This window comes from Equus quagga, chromosome 19 (assembly GCF_021613505.1).
Source record: "Equus quagga isolate Etosha38 chromosome 19, UCLA_HA_Equagga_1.0, whole genome shotgun sequence".
Taxonomy (NCBI): domain Eukaryota; kingdom Metazoa; phylum Chordata; class Mammalia; order Perissodactyla; family Equidae; genus Equus; species Equus quagga.
Window position 1 is genome coordinate 26,292,460 of NC_060285.1, and position 18,900 is coordinate 26,311,359.

General features: G+C 42.6%; 1 protein-coding gene across 4 annotated transcripts in view; it reads left to right on the forward strand.

The window, feature by feature from the left end:
• Positions 1–18,900, forward strand: part of TMCC3 (transmembrane and coiled-coil domain family 3) — a 241,873-nt gene that overhangs the window by 203,309 nt on the left and 19,664 nt on the right. The window contains exon 1 of one of the 4 annotated variants that reach the window (XM_046646053.1): positions 869–1,012. The exons of the other annotated variants lie outside the window; for them this stretch is intronic. The gene's annotated coding sequence lies outside the window, so the exon portion shown is untranslated. Of the gene's footprint in view, positions 1–868; positions 1,013–18,900 lie in introns of those variants that run through there. 4 annotated transcript variants of the gene reach the window in all.

The following is an 18,900-nucleotide window of genomic DNA, read 5'->3' on the forward strand; positions in this document are numbered from 1 at the left end:
TCTGAAACAGGGATCTGATCATCCTAATCCGGTTAGCGGCCGCCACACGGCCTGTCGGGTGAAATCCAAACACCTCAGCACGATTTCACTGGAACCCTTGCAGTCTGATCTCTGTCTGCCGACCCGGTTCTTCTGCCTTGACAGTATCCTCTAAATCCTTACCTGCTGTCTGGCTACCTGGTTCAGAATTCACTTTCCTGAAGCACCTTCTGACTGACAAGTCTTTCTTCCCTCTCCCCTCCCCCTTGGCTGCCCCTCCCAAGTGCCGCCCTTATGGTACCACTTAGGCCTCTCCTGGGGCTCATGAGTGGCTGCCATTGTTTTCCTCGCCACTAGACCGGGTGGGTGTGCCCTTTGCAGCTCCAGCATGTCTCGCTGCGCCTGACACGCAAGGGCACCAGTGAGCATCTGTCTCATGAATGGAGCAACAGAGGAGAGTCCCCTGACTCCACTCACCGCCTTGGAGCCACTGCCCTTCCCTAAGTGCCAGGACTGCTTACTGCTCGCTCTGCCTTCACGTTGCCTTCCTTCACGTTGGGGCCTCCTGGGCTCAGTTCACTGCTTTACATTGACTCTGCCCAACCACAGTTTGTCGAATCGAACCCATTTCCTCGTCGGGTTAACCGGGCGTGCTGGCCCGAGTGTCCTCCAAGGTTCTCTTGAGTTGTGTGCTAACAGGACTCGGTTCTAGTCTGCCTCCTGGCAAAGATCAGAACGTGCATCTTTTTTTCTGGCAGCACAAAGAGCCCGTTTGTCCAGCAATGGGTTGAATGCAGTGCATTATTGCTGGCAGTTGTCTTGGTTCCAGTGCAGGGCGTGGAGTTTCTCTGAGACAAACACAGGAATGCCCAGAGATATGTGAGCAGTCTCTCCAAAGTCCGGGGTGAGTCATCCAGTTAGGTGCTGTCGGCGTAGCCGGCCTGCCTGCCTTGCAGACTCAGATGCCTCTCAGGCAGGAGCGTGAGCTGGCTGCTGATCCTGGTCTGCTCCCTAATTTGTTCTGTGGCATGTGGTAAGTCCCTTCCCCGCTCTCTCATTTCAGCCAGACCGTGTGAATGTGTATTGTAGAGCTTTGTGGTCAGTAATATTCTATGAGATGCTTGGAAGAAACGCAGATTATTTTTGTGCTCTTAATAGTTGTCTTTGTGCTTGCCCAAATCGCTCCGTAATTTCTCAGCAGGTTTCTAGATATTTAAATTCCCTAAACTCCCAATGAGCCACCAAACTCCTTGTTGTTTGGTCCTTTAAAAATGTAAATCCATCATGTGTGGTTTAAGAGAGGAACAAATGTCTGGGTGTGAGTGAGCCGGCTGCTGGCTGGAGAAGAGCCAGCTCTCCTCCCGCTTCCCCGTCAGCTCGAAAGTAATCCTGGGTCTCGCCAGACTGAGTTGGAATCTGACTTTGTACTTTAGTATCCGGTCTTCCGACAAGTGGATATCACAGAGTCCTTCCCTCCCTGGAAACTCCAGACTCCATGAAACTGACTCTGTGTGACAGTGTCAGCCGCTGTCAGTCCCGCGTGAGAGAGAAAAGTGGGTTGGAAGGAGGGAGAGGCAGCAGCGGTGGGGAAGCGTCGTGTGCATCTAAAGAATCCGGCCCCTCTGGCCGTCCTCGGCCACCCCGTGGTGACAGACGCATGGTTCCCTGTTGGGTGGCGAAGGTTCTATTTCACCTGAATTCTGCCCTGTGAGCTGCTTGAACCCATGGGAAATCCATCTTCAATTTCTGGCTTTGTATGTCTGCGTCATGGAAAGACTTCTGTATATTGCTACCAAATAAGCAAAATCTTTCATTTCCTGGACGTATAAAATATTTGAACACATTAATTCACCTGATTTTTTTCTCAATTCTGTATCAAAAGTTTGTCTGGAATGTCATGAAGGTGGGCTTACTGTTTATAATGATCCCCACTCAGCCTTGAGAAACTAAAACAGTTGGGGGTAGGAGAGGGGTATGGGACGTTGGAAGGGTTAACTGCTTAACTTTTGATCCTTCGCATCTTGGAGATTAAGTTTCTGCTATTAAAAAAAAAAATTGGACGGGCCAGTTGTTCTAACAGCAGAACATCTTATCTTAATAGCCTCCTAGCCTTGTGAGCACACCCGTTGATAGAGATTGACAGTTTGATGTGCGTGGTTTCAGTTGGAATGAAAGGGGAAAATTGCCACTGAAACTGCTAGAGCACTGCTTGTGAAATAGCCATGGCCGCCTTCTGTGCGAGGCTGTTCCGAAGGATGGAGCAAGGGGTCGCTTCTTGCCAGCCGCTGGTTGGCAGGCTCTTCTGGAGAAGCCCTCTCAGTGCTGGCTGGCCCCTCCCGGCTCTTCCTCCTCCTGGTTCCTCTAAGTTTACCGGCTACATACATGGGTGGTTTGCAGGCTGCTTGGGGGTTAATCTGTAGCCTGGGGGAAATTTGGGAGCTCTCTGCTGACTTTCACATTCCTGGGTGTGAACCAGTGAGGGTAATGACCCAGGAAGGCTAAGTTAGGACCTATTGCAGGGGCTGGCCTGAGGGTCTTTGAGTCCAGGTCACGATTTAAGTAGGGCCTCAAATTTAGGTTTTAACTAAACTTTACTTAACCAACAAGTTAGGTATAGAGCCAGAGATAGAGCGATAAGATTAAAAGATGTTATTTATCATATTACTTAGACACACACGCACATTTATTTTACCGTGTAATTTATTCCATAGTTTTTATTTTTAAATGTTTGTAAATTGTAGAATATTATGCATAGAAGATATTACATTTAAAAATTATAAAAATACCTGCAACCCAGGGTAAGAAATCGAACTTGACCCGGTGACCTTTTCTTGACCCTATTCCCTTGCTTTTTCTGTCATTTTACCACCTATGTGTTTATACCTAAACAAGAGTTTGCCTGCATTTGATCTTTATAAAGTAGAATTCATACTGCCTGTGTTCTTCTTTGACTCACTGCTTTTTCTGTTTTTTTTTTTTTTTTGATGAGGAAGATTGGCCCTGAGCGAACATGTGTTGCCAATCTTCCTCTTTTTGCTTGAGGAATATTGTCCCTGAGCTAACACCATGCCCGTCTTCCTCTATTTTGTATGTGGAACGCCACCACAGCATGGCTTGATAAGCAATGTATAGGTCTGCGCCCGGGTTGTGAACTCCAGGCCACTGAAGCAGAGCATGCAAACTTAACCACTATGCCACCAGGCTGGCCCCTTGACTTGCTTCTTTTAAGATTTATCTATTTTAATTTGCGTAGCTATGATTGATTTCGTTCCACCGTATAAATGCACACCATGTATGTAAATCCATTCTATTGTCTGCCCACCATTGGGTTATTTCTGGGTACTGGTGGTGGTGGGTTTTGTTTTCTGTTGTGAACTTTGCTGCTATGAATATTTTTAATGCCCTCTCCTAACATGGGCATTGTTCCTAGGAATGGAATTTCTGGGTCTTCAGGGCATGTGCGTGTTCAATACCAAACAATTTTTAGTATTTTAAGAATTCATTAAAGGTAAACATTTCAAATATATCTTGTAATCTGATTTCAGCATTGCTTCATTTAAAAATACATCCTAGAACCATCCAAAAAGGATTTTACATGGAAGTAGTCCTGTCCTTCTTTGGCTTCTGAGAAACTTCAACCTTAAGGAGATAGCTTTATGGCTTTTTGTAGTTGTTCTTACAGAAACCATTTTTGAAGGACAAAACCAAACTTTAAAACCTGAAAGTCACAAATAAAACGGTCTGGCCCTCAGGAGTCACATGAGCTGTATGCAAACGGTCACTACACAGACTCGGTGACTCTCTTTGGCCACCTGCCACGAGGAGGTATATATATGTCCGTCACATACTGCCAGTGTCTGCACCTCTGCTATTCTCAGTGAGGAGCCTGTATGGGCAACACCATTGTCCACACAATACAGATTCAAAATGGTGAGCATTCGGAAACTGAGTTGTCGATAGAAATGCTTCAATAGCATTGGTCCCTTGAGGAGAAGGCATTTTGTGAAAAGTTATATAAGAACAATATAACATTAGTATGCATTATTTTCTATGGGATTTTCATTTGAAAACATATTTCTGACTTGTCATTTCCAGCTTAGTTTCATGAAATTTTTTTAGAACTACCTTTTAAGACACGGTTTTACTTCCTTGGGAAATTGGATTTAAAAGCCCTCTTTCAGTAGGAAGTTATTGTACATGTGATCACAGAAACTAAATCATCAGGTTAGTTTGAGTTACAAAATTGTCTACTATCCTGAATACCGAGGCCAGTTGTTTTGCTATTATTAGTGAAAGCGTGGGTCCTCAGAGGAAACAAGGACGTATCTTGAGTGTGCTAATGGAGTTTTGCAGTAGTAACATGTTAGTCGTGCTTTGAGCCTGCAGGCACTGGGGACTTACGTAAAAATATGAAAATAACAAGGTGAATAAAAACAAACTATACCAAGAAAAGAATATAAAACAAAAGTGTCTCTGTCCCCAGATGCCTAATCCTATTCCCCAGAGGTAACTGCCATCCACAATTCCTAAGATATTTTTCTAGAAATGTTCATACAAATGAAGTACACTTGTACACATTTATATAAACCTACCACTGCCCCTTTTTTAAAACACAAATGAGTGTGTACTGTAGACATACTCTGCATGTCACTTTTTTCCCCGTGACAGTTTAGCTTCCTGTGGTAGCCCATTCACATCCACCTGCATTTTACTGGCTGCATCGTTTTCCATTGTACTAGAATTTTTTAAAGTGGTTCCCCATTGATGGATGTCTCTGCTGATTCCAGAATTGGAAACAGGTGGTGGTGGTGGTGGTGGTGGTGGTGGTGGAGGTGGTGGTAGTGGTACAAGCAGACTCTCCTCTTAGAAACAGCAAATAATAGAAGAAAGAGGCAAAGACATGTACATACTTTCATCTCCATCTGTTCTTTAAATCTCTTTAATTTTTTTGCCTGCTTTAATGTGTTTAGAGAACCATATGGAAGCCCCAAAGGGCTAGTTTCTTTTTCTTCTTGCCTTTCTTCCGTGTGATAGTTATGATGATGGAAGAGATTGTGATGTTTAACTAAGGATCTGAGGAAAAGGAATGTACTTAAATTTATTGGCGAAAGAACTGGGAGATTCCAGTTCTCTTCTCTCCTGCCTCTAGTGCAAACAGCACCCTATTGTAATGGGATTATTGTTTGTAACCTGATTAACAAGGCTTTCTTATAATTCGTCTATTTGGAGGTGGAGGAGTTTCATTACAAGAGTTTATTGCATTACTGTTTCTCCCATGGTGTGTCTATTGCCTATCTAAACACTATTTTCCTTCCCTCTTCCTGGCTGGCAGAGCCGGCTCCCGCAATACAGGCTGGAATGTGAGACGCTGATTTCACAGCCTCCCTTGCAGCTAGCGCACAGGCGGATGACTCAGTCCTGGCCAAACGGACCTAAGGGGAAATCCACTGAGGAGTTCCTGGAAAATGTTTTTCTCCCTAATAAAATGTGAAAGAAGAGCAGTCTACTTGTCTATAGCCATGAGTTCTGTACACAGGATTCTTAGAACTGTGGTAGCTCTCGCCTCTGTAAGGGAATGGGCAAATATCCTGAGAATAGTGGAGTAAAACGATGGAAGGAGCTTCAGTCTTTGATAACATTTTTAAGCCACTAACCTAGCCCTGCTCTCTGATCTTCTTAGTTTGTGAGCTCATAAGGACCCTTATTATTGAACTTCTTTTATTCGGTTACTGAAATTATCCCACCTGATGTAGAATTTTACCCATAGGAAATAATATCAAAGTACAAAACAACTCAGTTATAAGATAGTGGAGTGCCTATTGTGTTCAAAAGACAGTGCGAACCTCTGGGACTGCAAAAAGAAAAAAGTAACTAATAATAAGAGACAGTAAAGGATTTACTGCAAGAGGGACTCAGACAAGAGCCCCAGGAGTTCTGAGTAAGAACTTAATGCTAGGTTGGAGGTGATAAGAAATGACTTCGTGTAGAAAAGGTTAAATTGAGCCAGACTCTGAAGAACCCCAAGGTTTTGCTAAGTAGAGAGCTGAGATGGCATTCCAGGAAGCCTGAGGTTTTAGAAAGACCATAGGCTATGGAATCAGACTTGAGTTGGAACTCTGGCTCTTCACTCACTAGTTCGTGACCTTGTCAAAGGCCTTGATTTCTTTGATCGTCATTGTGATAGACTAAACCTAACTTGTAGAATTTGAGTGAGGGTTAGAGACAAAATATGTCACATCTGTCATGGTGATGGGTGCGTAGCAGATAGAGAGTAGACAGTGAAGTGACAGGGATGGTAAGACTGCATGGCAGTGAGGGATAGTGCATGAGCAGAGGTGAGCTGAGCTAGCCGAAATGATCTGGGCATGTTCTTGCTCTGGTCAGAGTTCACCTGGATTAAGCCATTTGGTCCGGGTAAGAGGATGTGAATGTAAAACTTGGAGAGAGACCGGTTTGGGTCAGGACGTGGAGGACCTTGACTTCCGACTAACGGAATTTCAACCTCATCCTGTAGACAGCCTATGTGGTGACTGTTAAGGTGGGCAGCCTGGAGGCAGTGAGATGAGTTAGGAGATTGTTGCAGTGGTCCAGATGTGCTGTAAAAAGCCCTAGACCACACATGTATCAGATGTTGGAGAGAAGGGAAGGTTAGGTGTTAGAGTATGAGAACAGAAAGAGAACTTAGTAGTGTGTGAGGCAAGGGCAGGGAAAGACTTGGCAATGAGTCCTGAAGACTGAATGCCTGTCAGTTGTTTAGTGTGAAATTCAGAACAGACTTGTAACTTTCAGATAATCATTCCCAGGTTGGGACACGAGCATTTGGCAACACTTATTGAAATTTTTGATGGAAGATGCTGGATAAGTTGCCCAAATCTGCTTGTCATTTAATTCTTTCCTAATTATGTCTCTCACTTTCCCACTGTTTTTATAGCTATTGGTTCTTTTGAAAGATGTGCCCCTTAGTAAAATAAACATACCCAAGCCTCTGATTAGATCTGATTGAACACTTTGAATCAATCCTATAATATGAAGTGTATATTCATTGATTATTGGCTACGTGTTTACCCAGGATGAAAAGCAATTGAGCAGAGTCTTTCTCTGATTGTGGTTCTTACAGATGTATTTACAGTGGCCGTGTTAATCAGTCATAACAACATCTGAAGTAATGATTGACATCAGAGGGATCATCAAGTATAGAAATCAAAGAAATTTCAGTTCATTAAATTTGCGGTATTATCTTGGGGTGAATAAGGTTTCATGATGTCCTCCAACATTTTGAAATGCTAAATAAGGCGGGTGGACTGGATCAAATTAGTAAAGTACACCACTTTGGAATACCGTTATGTAGTTAGCAGCAGGAGTCTTATTAAGTTTGCCAGCTTTCCCAATATAAGGCAAAAAGAAAACCCCATTGTTCATTTGTCTTAGGGAACTAGCCTCAAGAAAGGCATTCTTGGGGCCAGCCTGGTGGCAGGGTGGTTAAGTTCACGTGCTCCACCTCGATGGTCCAGAGTTTGCAGGTTTAGATCCTGGGCGGGGACCTAGCCCCACTCGTCAAGCCATGCTGTGGCGGCATCCCACATAAAATAGAGGAAGATTGGCACAGGTGTTAGCTCAGTGACTCAAGCAAAAAGAACGAGAATGGCAACAGATGTTAACTCAGGACCAATCTTCCTCACACGTGAATAAAGAAAGAAAAAGAAAAAGAAAGGCATTCTTCTAATTGGGCATAAACTTAACATATTTTGCAATGGTAATTCTGCGCACAGGTAGTTCTGTAATAAGCTCAGAGCAGGTGTCCTGTCTGCCTGTGGCCTCGTTGGGAAGTTAGGGCACTAAGCCAGGTGCAGACGCAGGATTTGGTTTATTACAGTTCCCAGTATAGAGAAAAAAAGCATCTGGCCTTAAAACTCTCCCAGACTGCTTTCTATCTTCCACACACTTTTTTTCCCCTTTTACTAACCTGATTTGGACTTTTCATTTTTTCAGACAGAATTTGAGACATAATAGATATAGAATGTAGAGAGATGTACCGTGGTGCTTTCCTGTGGGCAGAAGAATCAGGGATATTTTCCATAACTCTGGATTAGAGCGAGGAGAACATGATTTGCAGCGTACGTTGAAGGATTTCTCTTTTTCCATCCATAAATGAAAGACAAAAGGAATGGTACTCTCTGGGGAAGTCATCTTTACCTCCTGCCGTTTCTTTCATCCCAGGTGAAAATGTTGTTCTTTGTAACTTGTCGAGCCCTCTGATGAAAAGCAACAGGGCTGTGATAATTGGAGTTGGTTTCGCGTTTCAGGGTCCCCAGAAGAGAGATGAGTGGAGTTGGAGTAAATTATCAATCATGTATTTATGAGACGAATGCCTGATTTTCCCTCATGTGATGGGTAATATTATTTTAGGTGAGAACTCAGCTGTCCTTAGCTTCAAATGATGTTTGCTTTTTGTTGTTGTTAAATAGCAGATCTGGTTCTGTCATCTGGGCATCCCAGAGAGAGGCCCACTTAGTGCTGGTATGCACTGCAGTGTGGGCGTATAGGCACACATCGACCAAGTCCTACAGATTCATCAATGAATCCTTCCTGTGTGGCTGTGTGCAACACATGAACCAGATCTGAAATCCCTGTGTACAGCGTAGTCACAGTTCTGTGTTTTTATTTTTTTAAAGTTTGTTTTTTATTTTTATTTTATCTATTTATTTATTTATTTATTTTGAGGAAGATTAGCCCTGAGCTAACTACTGCCAATCCTCCTCTTTTTGCTGAGGAAGACTGGCCCTGAGCTAACTACTGCCCATCTTCCTCTACTTTATATGTGGGACACCTACCACAGCATGGCTTTTGCCAAGTGGTGCCATGTCCACACCCAGGATCCGAACCGGTGAACCCCGGGCTGCCGAGAAGCGGAACTTGCACACTTAACCTGTGTTTTTAAAAAATGAATAAGAATCTAAACAGTGTCTATATTTAAGGGAGGATTTTATGGGTGATTTTTTCCCCCATTTTTTTTGGTATTTCAACATTTTACTTTTATGATTTAAAAAATTCCCCACCAACTTTAAAACCCCGGCCCCCCTCTTGCCTCTGTGGTGAAGTGTCAAGTCTAGCATGGTTTACAGAGCTTGCCGCAGGCTGCCTGTATTCTTCAGTCTCGTGCCTCTTCCCTTCGGAAATATTTGCCCTGCACCTCCTTTTTTGCCCAACCCTTAATCATACCCTGATTTAGAATGACCCATTTAGTCCTTCTAAATTCTCAACACCCCAAGAAGCTTTTAGGTTCTTAAATACTCTTTTTGCCTCTGTGTACACTGTGCTCCTTGCTCGGTTCTCTTGGCTGATTTTTTTTTTTTATTCGCCCTGAGCTAACATCTCTTGCCAATCTTCCGCTCTTTTTTCCCCTCCCCAAAGCCCCAGTACATAGTTGTATATTCTAGTTGTAGGTCCTTCTAGTTCTTCGACATGAGCTGCTGCCACAGCATGGCAACCGACAGATGAGTGGTGTGGTTCCACATCTCTTGGCTGGTTTTTGAGCCTCTTCTTCTAAGTCAGTCAAGTATCGTCTTCCCAGAAGCTGTCCCCCTGAATCCTCTGGTTACTTATTTCTGCCTGTTCGTCCCCTGAAAGTACTTGTTACATTTTTCTGCAGTTGTGTAGTTCTGTCTCCTTGCCCAAACAGTGAACTCCTAGGGCACAGTTTATCATATTTATTTTTCTGATTCCAGTGCTTTTAGCATACCGCCTGCTCACGAAAGATGCCCAGAAAAACATTTTTGAAGTGGAATTTCTGTCTTTTGGGGGGGGCCTGGTTTGGAACCTAAATTAATCAATTCTGTTAAGCTATCATAAAAACAATTTGGGCTGAGTAAGTGAGTAAGCCCTCATTGTACTTCGTGTGCTTTTAGTTAAATTCAGCCTCTTTGAGAAAGATTGGCTTTCTAAATAGCTATTCTGTAATGAACCAGGGCAGTTGCAGTCTGCATCAACGTGGTATTTAGGATTTTGCCACGTTTTGCAGAAATTAAGAGTGAGTATTTTTGTGTCTAAATTTGATGTGGTCACACCACAGATATTAATGCCTTGCTAGTATACTGTACAGATTTCAACTCTTTTTCTGTGTTTTGTACATTTGCTCTTGTATATTATGGTACTAAAAACAAATATTTATTAAGTAGTGTCATGAAAGTTTCACATACTTTAAAAATGTTAAAGAGCTGACAGAATGCAGTATGAATTGACACAGTAATGAAATTCAAGTTCTTTTCCTGCTAGAGTTGAACACTACTGTATGTTAACATTCATTTTTTGAGTACCTGCAATGTTATATAGGTCCCGTAGAGAGAAAGTAGTAATTTCGACAGCTCCTGCATTTTCATTGTCTGAGTCTTTTTGTGTATTTTGTGTTTTACTTTTTTGAGGAGTAACTTACGGCAAAGTGCAGACGTCTTAAATGTACGGTTGGATGGTTTTACCTGTGTGTGCACTTGTCACTGTCACGTGCATTGATGTTGAGAGCACCCAGCGCTCCCTCGTGCCACCTTCTGGTGAATCATTCTCCCTGCCCCTGCTCCCTGCCCAGGTGACCCCTGATCTGACCTCCGTATCACTGGAATCATACAGCATTACGCTTTTGTGTGTGGTGACTTTCATTAAGTATGGCAGACCTGAAATTCATCTATGTCGTTGTATGTTAGTTGTTTGTTCTTTTGCTTGCTGCATATGGTTTTTAACTGCTTTTTGTTTAATTTTCCTTTTGGTGAGTAAGATTTATTATAAGGAAGGGTAAATATTCAATTTGTGTTAATTGGTATGTGCTGATGATTTAGTTTATCAACAAGACTGTTGGCATTTTGCGTGAGGGCCGCCAGCCTTACAGACCTAGTAGGAACAGAATTGTGGAGGAGACGATCTGCAAGGCCTCAGAGGTTGTGAAGCTCAGCCATTTTGTTTTCTCAAATGAGGGACCTAAGCCTGGAGAGTTAACTAGAGCCGGCTCCCCTGATCCCTCTAGTCCAGGTTTTATTCTGAGGTGACGATGCTGTGTCACAGTCCAGCCTTGACCATACGGATGACTCCAGTCAACAGGAGAGCAATCTTGAAAATTTAGAAATTTAGAAATCTGTAATCAGCAAGATTTAAAACGTTGGCTCGTAATGGGTAGAATTTCAATTATCTGGAAATTTCTTCACTCATCTATCACACTTCCCTCTTAGTGTCAATTAAATGTAAATTAGACAGAGTTCCTCTGTTCAGGGAACTAATTCTTTTATTAGAACCAATTCTTAAGGGAGAAGGAAGAGTAAAGTTTTAACCAGCACTCGTGTTTATTATGACACTTTCAGTTTCAATGCATTGTTTTGAACTTGTGCCATTCCCGGACGTAGTCCTTTTAAAGCCTTGATGAAAACCACAAAGATTATTCTTAGGATGAGAAGTCTTAGGGTAAATTCTGATTCTCTAATCTCTGCAAGGAAAAAACTAGTTCTTAATCTTATAACTTCCTGCTAAGGTAGTGATGATTCATAGAAAGGATTTTCAAGGAGAGATTTGTGGACTCATAGCAATGGAAAATTAAATCCTTTATTGACCCATTGGTCAGAAAGTCACCACAGAACACTCTCGAGGATGTTAGAGCCTCCTTAAATATAATCAGGAAACAGAGATAAGTGGCTTGTCTTTTTCCTAATTATAAAGCACTATGTTTCAAACAGGGTTGAAACCATTAGTTGATCAGGAAATGGATTTAATGAGTGAGAACTATCGCTTTATATTTTTATATGCAAAAGCAGAAGGAAGAGTACAGCAAATACCCATCTACCTTATGCAAGTTCAACAATTAAAATTTTTTGTATTTGCTTAGGTGTGTTTGCGTGTGTAATCTGTCTCAAAGTAAGTTACACATGGACTTCAGGGTACTTTGTCTCTGATACATATGTAAAAACAAGGACTTTTTCTACATAGTAACACGCCTCATAAATTAATTATAATTTCCTAATATGCATTTCTCAAAAAATGAGCTAACAATTTAAAAAATACAGTTGTATTGCGTGTAGTAAAGATAAGTATTATTTCATAAAACTTGTGTTTCAATTACGTGTGTGTGTATATGTGCACACATCTGGGTATGTATTGGAAAACACATGTTTCTTACTGTGGGTCTCATTCAGAATTTGGAATATACTGCTTTATAGCATAGAGACGTTGGTTACATGAATAAGTATTTGCTACTCAGTGATACCGCTAGTTCTGTGCTGAGTGTTGTTTGGCATCTAAAAAAGTGAATCCTTTCAGGAACCTAAAATTCCAGCAAGGAAGATAAAACAAGTAGAGACTCACTCAACAGTACAGATAAGAGCCCACATGGATCAGGAAGGAGAGGAAGTAACATGGGCAGGAGTCTTTTGGAAAGGCCTCATGGAAGAAGTCTTGAGGGGATGGTAGGATTTGGCTAAGACAGAGGCCTTAGAAATGGTATGTCCAGAAGGGAATGTAATCTAAGTTTTGAGGTTAATAAAAAAAGCACAGAAATGTGTCTCATGCACTACAGCACTGAGGTCTGTCTGGTGGGTGCTGGTAGGAAGGAGGAAGACACTGGATAGTTGGAATAGGAAAAATTACTCAGGGATTAAGTACTAGCAGGAGGAGGAGCCCAGTTCCTTTATTAAAGGAAGAACCCTTGTACATCTTGGGCAGTGTTGTAATGTGATTAAAGTGGAAGTTTGGAAGATTAGTGTAGTGACTCTCTATGGACTGGATGGAAGAAATAAAACGTTGAAAGCGTTGAAACCTTGTTAAACTCTTGCCCTTTGTATGGGTGAGATGGGAAGTGAGGGTCTGGATTCAGGTGGATGGACCTGGGGATGGAATGGAAGGGCCAACCTAGAGAGAAATTACTGGACAAAGAAAGAAAAAAATTAGTGGCAGTTTGAATAAGGGAATGAAGGAGAGAGAACCTGGGAAAAAGTAGAGCATGACGCCGTTGATAGGTGGGGTCATGGAATTTACTATACCCTGGTCCAAAACACCCCCCTGCGGCCATTATCTATAAAAACGAGCTTCCACACCATGATACACTCAAGAAGTAGTTTAGGAGGCTTTTCAGAGGAATAGCAAGTTATAATCATTAGGTAAGCTTTTCTAATGCTGTTTTCCCTTGTGCGGCTTAAAGACTTAGCGATGGGAGATGTTAGCCGTCTGTCTGTCTTTAGGGTCTTAATTTCGAGTCCTACTTTTACTGAAAATAGCAACATAGAAGGCTAATGATACTTACTTTAAAAATTAAGGACCAGATATTGAGGTTTTAAATTTTAGTTGTTAGAGGTACTATACCTTTTCAGAAGTCAGATTAAATCTCTCAAATACTAGGTCATCTGCTTTTGGGTACGTGGGCATCTTTTAAAAATTATCATCTTTACTGTTCAGTTCAGGTTCATTGAAACTTGATCCTTAAGGGACCTCCCGGTTTGAGTTTGAGACCCTGCTTGTCTTTTCTCCTACCTGTCTGCTGCAAGATGCATGTGTGTACACAGGAGATCCCATGCATGTAGGGGGGCCGGGGCAGGGGCAGCGAGCAACTGTCAGCTTCTACTGGAAGAGCTTAATCATCATGGCCATAGCATTATCATTGTTCTTGGCTGTGGGCTCTTCTGAAGTTCCCACCTATTTAGGGTATATCATCTTTAATAAATGACAGCATACCCTAAAGCACTTACTCAGTACGAGGCCCTGTTCCAAGCACTTCACAAATATTAATTCATTTAATCCTCACAATCACCCTGTGAAAGATACTTCTGTCTCCCACTTTACAGATGAGGAAACTGAGGCATAGAAAGTAACTTGCCCACAGTGATACAATCAATGTGGCAGAGCTGAGATTGGAACCTACGCAGTCTGGTTCGTCACCTGTGCTACCGCTGTGACACAGTTAACCTCTGTTTAGGAAACGTGCCTTTGGAATCAGGGCTTTCCTATGAATCCTGAGCTGGCTGGTTGCTACAAGGTTGTGAGTGGGCCCTGGAGGGCTGTTCCCTCTGTTTGGAAATGCAGTCAACCCAAATAGAGACTCAGGTTCTAAGAAGGGTCACGGTAGAGTGTTTATCTGAAGAATCACAATCCACAATTCAGTTTATTTCTTTGTCGTTTCCTTTGTCCCAAATTACAAAACAATGTGTTCCTAGAGGACTATTCTCTATCAGAAATTTGCAACTTTGGTGCTTTAAGCTGCTGTGGCTATGGGAGAAGGAAGCTGCCTCTTATCTGCATCCTGGTAGCAGAGCACCTAATGATTATAGTATGTATTAGAGCTTTAGCAGGAAGAAGGAGTTTACGTACAAGCTGGCATGTTCCACTGGTGTTTAGAAATTATTGGTGGTTGAAACAGAAGCAACCTACATTTTTTATTATACAAGGTATCTTGGGATTTAAGCTAATTTTTTATTTTACTTATTAATGTCAAATTGGGAACGTCTCCAGTGATTGCCTTGTGGCACCAAGAACTGTCTAAAGCTGTCTGTTAGCATTTTCTCTTCTGGTTTCTCTCCGTACATATTTTTCACTTTGCAGTGTTTAATGGTAACCGAATGATTTAAGTCAACTAAATTTTAGGGGTCGTAGGGGGATGTGAAACATGTTCATGTCTAGTAAAGGGTCTGGCCTAGGCAGTGGGCTCTCAGTAAAAGGGAGGGATGTTATTAGAGCCCAGAGCCTGGAGCCAGCTGGAATCCCAGCTCTGCCACTTCCTAGCTTTATGACTTCAGACAAGTCACTCAGCTTTTCCCATCTGCAAAATGGGAATAATCATTCTAATCTCAGATTCTTGAAAGGAAAAATAATGTATATGAAGCATTTAGAAAATTATTTCATGCTTAATAAGTCCTTGGTAACTGGTAGCTTCTTTTTATATAATAAATTTGAACTATCTTGCCGGAATCCTGTCCTCTTGGCCCATTCTTCTCGAGGCCTGCTTTTGCCATTTAAACAAGTCCTTGCTCTTAGACTTTGGAGGATAAAAAGGCTCCTTTATTTCCGTGTTCACGTTCTTCTGAATTGTAATTTCCTAAGGGACAAGGAACTGCGCTTGATAATCTTGCTGGTACGTTAGATAAATTATTTTTAAAGGTCCTTCATTGAATGCAATGCAAGACTGCTTCCTTTTGCCGTCACAGATAATGGGTTGAGTTAAAACATGGGTGTGTGAGAAGGAGCAGGCACCGGGTTCTCTGCAGTGGTCAGGATGGCAACCACAAGGGGAGTGTCGCCTAGGGAGGAAGGGAGGATACCCGTATGCGCTGTGCATTGTGGATCTTAGTGTTTATCATTCGGTAATTGATCATCTGTATTCCGCCTGGAGCGACAGAGAGCCATGAGACACATCGGCTTCCTGAATATTTGATCTCTTGCATGAATCAAAAGCCATTAACAGTCCATAGTCCAGTCTGTCTTGAAAGCAATCCAGCCCAACCTCAGCTGCAGGTTCTTCTTGATTTTATTGCATACAGCTGAGAGGATGTAAACATGAGGGACAAACTGGCTGCCCCAGTTGGCCGTTTGTCAACCACTGATTCATGCCACAGATACTGAGGTCCTGTTGAGGGAGGAATGTGGAGCAAGACACAGGTGGCTTATGAAACATTCCCTCCCCTCGAGGCTTCAAGATAGTGGAGGAACAAATGTTACACAGATACTAACTATACCTAGAGAATAAGCGCTGTAAAAGGGGTAAATGCACATTTGTGGGAGAACACAAAGGAAGCCAGCAATTCCAGCTGGGCCTGAGAGTGGGGAGGCTCATGGAAGAGAGAGTGTTCGAGTTGGTGCTTGAAACGTAAGGGATGGAGGCCACGCTGGGGTGGGGAACTAGCAGGCTCTTAACACACAGAAATAGGAACATGCGTGAAGCATCCAGGGGCTTATCGGACCAGTGGAATGAGATGCAGGTTAAAAGGTTAGCTCTTGGTGCAAATCCTGCTTCTGTGTCTTACCAGCTGTAACCACACCTTACTTGATGGCTCCTCACTCCCAAATCTATAAAGAATAGCTAGTGATTGCTACTTCGTGGAGCAGTGGGGATTAAATGAGAGTATATATAAAGCTCCGACCTAACTCTAGTGCCTTGTGCAAAGATGTGCTTGAAATGTCATTATGGCTGAGTCTACTGGAATATGGCTAAGAGAGGACCCTGATCAAGAGAGTTTTAAATTCTTTACTAAGGATTTCACACTTTACGGAACTTTAAAGTTTTCAGAAGGAAGAAGACATGGTCTGATTTATCTTTTTAGCAGATCATTTTATTCGGCCCAAGGAAGTCGGAGTTTTTACATTGATTGTCCTCATTTGAAGATCCAACACAACTTCAAAGTAAGGTGTTTTTTCCGTACTCGAAATAAATACTAAAATGTTGATTGAATGCACTTTTAATGGACGTTAAAATTTTTTCTTTAAATTTAATGCTATTTACTATTTTGGTAGAACTAAAAGCGGTTTTTTATTTCTGATTGCTATTTGTTGATAATACTGCTGGCTTATATTAGAAAAAAACAAAATTGCTCAAAGGAAATAACCTCAGTATTGCAAAAGGGAAAGAAATTGATATAGGTCAGTTTTCCTTTCATTCCCTCAAAACTAAGTTATTTCCAAGCCCTGCCTGATGACTAGTAGTATTCTGAATCGTTTACAACAAAATTCTATACCACAAATCATCTGGTACGTATGTTCCCCCCCAACCACAATATTTGTTATAGTACCAAAAAAATAAATAATAAAACCCTAACCTGCAGAGAATAACTTAATTACGAGGCTTAGGTCTGTTTTGGGAATGCACTCCAGGGCCTGAGTTCCAAATGCGATTTCCTGGTTCAGTCTCATATAGCAGCTTTTTAAAGGATATGGGCCAAGCCGTGACCCTTAGTGCGGCTTTCTCTGGGTGCCCTGGGAATGGGGAGTAGAAGTAGCTGTGCCAGTTTATGAGCTGAGTGTGTTTGCCCACATCCTGCCTATTACATATGGGAATGAGAATATACTATTCATCTCCAGGGAGGATGACCTACCTAGTGTCTGTAGATTCAGGTACACCTACCTCTTTCCACTAAGAGTCAGGTTAGGATAAGGCACATAGAAAATGTAGGTAGAATAGCAGTAATAGCCAAAAGTCAAAAAAGGAGGGGAAAGCAGAAAGACTAATCCCCAGGTCTAACAGTTACTCCTGAGTTTGGTTCTGAACTTCTTAGCATCCAAGGCAAAAAGGGAAACATAATCATTGTTATCTGATAGACACTCCTATCATAGTTCACTGCTATATTCACTGATGTATTTACCCAAGAAGCTAGACTAGGTAGACAAATTACTTTCCCATTTGTATAGGGCACCGGTAAGGAACAGAGCATGGATTGAAATGAAGTTACTTGGGTTTGTATTCAAGCTGCTTCTTTCAAAAACAGAGATTAGGCCAAGTGAGAGCTCTAAGGATTCCCCCAGCTCTGGAAGTCCAGCTCCTGTTGCAGGTCAGCACCTCTCGTAGGCACTGTGTGTGTGTGTCTGCGAGGGTGCTGCCATCCCTCGAAGACCCCTTCAGATGGGGGATGCTGCAAGACTGCAGGATGGTGCTGCATCTGTAACTGTCATTCAGAAACTTACTAAGCACACATCCCTCCCAAGAACACCCATCCTCCATGTTTTGGGGGTCAGGGAGGCCGTGAATAAATGCTACAGGAGAAGGAGGAGGCTGGGCCTCCTGTCCTGGGCTGGAGGCGGAACTGCCTTTCAGGCCGGAGCTGCCAGGGCAGGCCATTCTTTCCCTCATCTTTTAGAGCTGCCTCTGCTCCCTCCGTTCCTGGAGGTGGTTCTCTTGGAGGAGAACGTGCTGTTCCCAGCTCTCCCCCAGCCCTCAAGCCAAGTGCTGAGGTCTTTTTCCTAGGAAGGTTTTACTCACAGACACTGTCAGGAACTGATGGGGAATAGCATGCTTGGGTGGGAAAGATGCCAGAACCCCCTTGAAGTTGTTGGTTCTCGCTCACCCCTTCCCTCAGTTTCTTCTGAATGTAGGAACTAAAAGCCTCATTGACGTTTATGCTACATTTAGTCCTAAAATTGGGGCTTCCTGCTTCCCCTTCTTCAGAACTCGCTGTCCCATGGCTCCCCACAAGAAGGAACTGTGAGCCTTTGCTTCAAGAAGGCCAAGTTCTTCGTGCCCAGGCCTGGAGAGGTGACGAGAGATGTTAGGCACTTGCTTCCCTTTCCCAAACTTGCTTATTTTTGAGGTACATGGGGTCCCCAGAGACCCCTTCTTCTTGGAATAGCCCTCTCTGGCTTCTGCCTCCCGTTCCTGCACAGTTCCCTCCCCAGGGGACCAGGCCGTCCTTTATCTGTAATTGGTACTCAATATAGGTTGCTTGATTTTCATTATCATAGCCTTCCCCTCCCCCCTTCATCAAGGCACAGTCTTTTAAAATCTGGCCTTTCCCCCCTTTAATTTTATTCTTATGTAGATTGTACAATATGTAGTAAGTCTTTACCAAGTCAGACTAATTTTGTAAGGGATTAGTTTGTGTTAATTGAAAGTGTGAGTTATAAGCCATCTTGAAGAAATATGTATGTTCTAGTGCTTGTAACTCAAAGTAGGCTACCAGTCTTGCCTGGTAGAAGCTTAATGAGAAGATAATTATTTTTAATTACAATATCAAGTGTTTGTAAGTGCTTGAAGATGTTTGAAGAATTGGTTTTTGAGAACCTTAAACACTGCCTGATCTCCTCTACACTTAATTTGCAGTGTCTGTGGATAAAGGATTGAGCTATCAAAAGAACGCATATTCCAGCCCCTGTTCCAAATGGTCCTAAATGCCAATGGAATAAGATTTACTTTCCCCGCAGTCAAGAACTAGCACTTTGACGCCACTGATTTTCTTTTGTCAGAGATGCTGAGAGAGG